Source organism: Triticum aestivum, chromosome 3A (assembly GCF_018294505.1).
Source record: "Triticum aestivum cultivar Chinese Spring chromosome 3A, IWGSC CS RefSeq v2.1, whole genome shotgun sequence".
Taxonomy (NCBI): Eukaryota; Viridiplantae; Streptophyta; class Magnoliopsida; order Poales; family Poaceae; genus Triticum; species Triticum aestivum.
In genome coordinates this window covers 695,136,720-695,142,222 of record NC_057800.1, presented here as the reverse complement: position 1 = coordinate 695,142,222, position 5,503 = coordinate 695,136,720, and positions in this window count along the sequence as shown.

Here is a 5,503-nt window from a genome sequence, read left to right as displayed (position 1 = left end):
CAAAGCTTTTAGGTTTATACAATGTTTGCTAGAAACTTGTATTTACAAGAAAGTGAGTGGGAGCACTACAACATTTATAATAAGTATATGTGGATGACATATTGTTGATTCAAAATAATGTAGAATTTCTGGAAAGCATAAACGGTTGTTTGAAGAGTGTTTTTCAAAGGAAGACCTGGATAAAGTTGCTTACATATTGGGCATCAAGATCTATAGAAATAGATCAAGACGCCTGATGATACTTTCAAAGAACGCACACCTTGACATGTTTTTGAAAGAGTTCAAAATAGATCAGTCAAAGAAGGGGTTCTTACCTGAGTTGTAATGTGTGAAGTTGAGTAAGACTCAAAGCTTGACCACGGCAGAAGAAAGAGGAAGGACGAAGGTCGTCCCCTATGCTTTTGTCATAGGCTCTATACGGTATGCCATGCTGAGTACCGCACCTGATGTGTGCCATGCCACATGTCTGGCAAGAGGGTACAAAGGTGATTTAGGAGTGGATCACCAGATAGCGGTCAAAATTATCCTTAGAGGAATAAGGAAATGTTTCTCGGTTATGGAGGTGATAAAAAGTTCGACGTAAAGAGTTACGTCGATGCAAGCTTAACACCTATCCGGATAGCTCTGAGTAGAGATACCGGATACGTATAATGGAGCAACAATTTGGAATAGCTCCAAGTGGAACGTGCCAGCAGCATCTACGATATAAAGTTTTGCGAAATACATAGAGATCTGAATATGGCAAGACCCGTTGACTACAACCTCTCTCACAAGCATAACATGATCAAACCCAGAACTCTTTGAGTGTTTATCACATAGTGATGTGAACTAGATCATTGAGTCTAGTAGACTCTTGGATGTTGGTCACATGGCGATGTGACCTGTGAGTGTTAATCACATGGCGATGTGAACTAGATTATTGACTCTAGTGCAAGTGGTAGACTGTTGGAAATATGCCCTAGAGGCAATAATAAATTGGTTATTATTATATTTCCTTGTTCATGATAATCGTTTATTATCCATGCTAGAATTGTATTGATAGGAAACTCAGATACATGTGTGGATACATAGACAACACCATGTCCCTAGTAAACCTCTAGTTGACTAGCTCGTTGATCAATAGATGGTTACGGTTTCCTGACCATGGACATTGGATGTCGTTGATAACAGGATCACATCATTAGGAGAATGATGTGATGGACAAGACCCAATCCTAAGCCTAGCACAAGATCGTGTAGTTCGTATGCTAAAGCTTTTCTAATGTCAAGTATCATTTCCTTAGACCATGAGATTATGCAACTCCTGGATACCATAGGAGTGCTTTGGGTGTGCCAAACGTCACAACATAACTGGGTGGCTATAAAGGTACACTACGGGTATCTCCGAAAGTGTCTGTTGGGTTGGCACGAACCGAGACTGGGAGTTGTCACTCCGTGTAACGGAGAGGTATCTCTGGGCCCACTCGGTAGGACATCATCATAATGCGCACAATGTGACCAAGGAGTTGATCACGGGATGATGTGTTACGGAACGAGTAAAGATACTTGCCGGTAACAAGATTGAACAAGGTATCGGGATACCGACGATCGAATCTCGGGCAAGTATCGTACCGATAGACAAAGGGAATTGTATACGGGATTGATTGAATCCTTGACATCGTGGTTCATCCGATGAGATCATCGTGGAGCATGTGGGAACCAACATGGGTATCCAGATCCCGCTGTTGGTTATTGACCGGAGAGTTGTCTCGGCCATGTCTGCATGACTCCCGAACCCGTAGGGTCTACACACTTAAGGTTCGATGATGCTAGGGTTATAGGGAAAGTATGTACGCGGTTACCGAATGTTGTTCGGAGTCCCGGATGAGATCCCGGACATCACGAGGAGTTCCGGAGTGGTTCGGAGGTAAAGATTGATATATAGGAAGTATGGTTTTGGCCACCGGAAGTGTTCCGGGCATCACCGGTAGTGTACCCGGACCACCTGAGGGGTCCGGGGGTCCACCGGGAGGGGCCACGGGCCCCGGAGGCATACGTGGGCCAATAGTGGGAAGGGAACAGCCCCTAGGTGGGCTAGGGCGCCTCCCACCAAGGCCCAAGGCGCCTCCAAGAGGGGAAGGGGGCAAACCCTGGGGCAGATGGGCCCTAAGGCCCACCCCAGGTGCGCCTCCCCCTCTCCCCCTTGTGGCCGCCACCCTTGATGGGATCTAGGGCTGCCGCACCCCTTGGGGTGGGAACCCTAGGTGGGGGCGCAGCCCTTCTTCTCCCCCTATATATAGTGGAGGCAAAGGGGCAGCCCAACACACGATTCGATCTCCCTGTTGGCGCAGCCCTACCCCTCTTCCTCCTCATCTCTCGTAGTGCTTGGCGAAGCCCTGCTGGAGTCCCGCGCTCCTCCACCACCACCACGCCGTTGTGCTGCTGCTGGACGGAGTCTTCCCCAACCTCTCCTTCTCCCCTTGCTGGATCAAGGCATAGGAGACGTCACCGAGCTGCACGTGTGTTGAACGTGGAGGCGCCGTTGTTCGGCGCTTAGATCGGAATCAACCGCGATCTGAATCGCTGCGAGTATGACTCCTTCATCCGCGTTCTTGCAACGCTTCCGCTTAGCGATCTACAAGGGTATGTAGATGCACTCCCCTTCCCCTCGTTGCTAGATTACTTCATAGATTAATCTTGGTGATGCGTAAAAAAATTTAAATTTCTGCTGTGATCCCCAACAAAACATACATCATCCAGAGTACAATCAAGGTCCGACTACGGAATCAAAATAAAAGAAGACAACCCCAAATGTTGGATCCCCGATCGTCCCAACTGGGCTCCACTACTGATCAACCGAAAAAGACGCATTACAACTATCAAGATCTTCATCAAGCTCCCAGTTGAGCTCGGTTGTGTCACCTGCACTGGTATCATCGACACCTGCAACTGTTTGGAAGTATCCGTGAGTCACGAGGACTCAGCAATCTCACACCCGCGAGATCAAGACTATTTAAGCTTATGGGTAGGATAAGGTAATGAGGTGGAGCTGCAACAAGCACTAAGCATATAAGGTGGCTAACATACGCAAATAAGAGCGAGAAGAGAAGCAACACAACGGTCGAGAAGCTAGAAGTGATGCTGAAACTACTTACGTTCAAGCATAACGCAAGACCGTGTTCACTTCTCGAACTCCGCTGAAAAGAGACCATCACGGCTACACACACGGTTGATGCATTTTAATTAAGTTAAGTGTCAAGTTATCTACAACCGATATTAACAAATTCCCATCTGCACATAACCGCGGGCATGGCTCTCGAAAGTTTAAACCCTGCAGGGGTGTCCCAACTTAGCCCATCACAAGCTCTCACGGTCAACGAAGGATATTCCTTCTCCCGGAAAGACACGTGTTGGAAATATGCCCTAGAGGCAATAATAAAAGTATTATTATATTTCATTGTTCATGATAATTGTCTTTTATTCATGCTATAACTGTATTATCCGGAAATCGTAATACACGTGTGAATACTTAGACCACACTATGTCCATGGTAAGCCTCTAGTTGACCAGCTCGTTGTGATCAACAGATAGTCATGGTTTCCTGACTATGGACATTGGATGTCGTTGATAACGGGATCACATCATTAGGAGAATGATGTGATGGACAAGACCCAATCCTAAGCATAGCATAAAAGATCGTGTAGTTCGTTTTGCTAGAGCTTTGCTAGTGTCAAGTATCTCTTCCTTCGACCATGAGATCGTGTAACTCCCGGATACCGTAAGAGTGCCTTGGGTGTATCAAACGTCACAACGTAACTGGGTGACTATAAAGGTGCATTACAGGTATCTCCGAAAGTAGCTGTTGGGTTGACACGGATCGAGACTGGGATTTGTCACTCCGTATGACGGAGAGGTATCTCTGGGCCCACTCGGTAATGCATCATCATATTGAGCTCAATGTGACCAAGGTGTTGGACACGGGATCATGCATTACGGTACGAGTAAAGTGACTTGCCGGTAACGAGACTGAACAAGGTATTGGGATACCGACGATCGAGTCTCGGGCAAGTAACGTACCGATTGACAAAGGGAATTGCATACAGGGTTTGATCGAATCCTCGACATCGTGGTTCATCCGATGACAACATCGAGGAGCATGTGGGAGCCATCATGGGTATCCAGATCCCGCTGATGGTTATTGACTGAGAGCGTCTCGGTCATGTCTGCATGTCTCCCGAACCCGTAGGGTCTACACACTTAAGGTTCGGTGACGCTAGGGTTATGAAGATATGTATATGCAGAAACCCGAATGTTGTTCGGAGTCCCGGATGAGATCCCGGACGTCACGAGGAGTTCCGGAATGGTCCGGAGGTAAAGAATTATATATAGGAAGTGCTATTTCGGGCATCGGGACAAGTTTCGGGGTTATCGGTATTGTACCGGGACCACCGGAAGGGTCCCGGGGGTCCACCGGGTGGGGCCACCTGTCCCGGGGGGCCACATGGGCTGTAGGGGGTGCGCCTTGGCCATCATGGGCCAAGGGCACCAGCCCCTATAGGCCCATGCGCCTAGGGTTTCCCCCTAGGAGGAGTCCTAGTGGTGGAAGGCACCCCTAGGTGCCTTGGGGGGGAGGGAAACCTCCCCTAGGCCGCCGCCCCCCTAGTAGATCTCATCTACTAGGGCCGGCGCCCCCCCTGGCACCCCTATATATAGTGGGGGAGAGGACTTCATACACCAGCCCCTGGCGCCTCCACCTCCCCCCGTTACGTCTCTCCCTCGTAGTCTCGGCGAAGCCCTGCTGCTGTGACGCCCTGCATCCACCACCACGCCGTCGTGCTGCTGGATCTTCATCAACCTCTCCTTCCCCCTTGCTGGATCAAGAAGGAGGAGACGTCTCCCGTCCCGTACGTGTGTTGAACGCGGAGGTGCCGTCCGTTCGGCGCTGGTCATCGGTGATTTGGATCACGTCGAGTACGACTACATCATCACCTTGCAAGCTTCCGCACGCGATCTACAAGTGGTATGTAGATGCAAACTCTCTCCCTAGACTCGTTGCTTAGATGAACTCATAGATGGATCTTGGTGAAACCGTAGGAAAAATTTTAATTTTCTGCAACGTTCCCCAACAGTGGCATCATGAGCTAGGTCTATGCGTAGTTCTCTTTGCACGAGTAGAACACAACTTTGTTGTGGGCGTGGATTTTGTCATCTTACTTGCCTCTACTAGTCTTTTCTTGCTCAACGGTATTGTGGGATGAAGCGGCCCGGACCAACCTTACACGTACACTTACGTGAGACCGGTTCCACCGACTGACATGCACAAGTTGCATAAGGTGGCTGGCGGGTGTCTGTCTCTCCCACCTTAGTTGGAGCGGAATCGATGAACAGGGCCCTTATGAAGGGTAAATAGAAGTTGACAAAATCACGTTGTGGTGATTCGTAGGTAAGAAAACGTTCTTGCTAGAACCCAATTGCAGCCACGTAAAAGATGCAACAACAATTAGAGGACGTCTAACTTGTTTTTG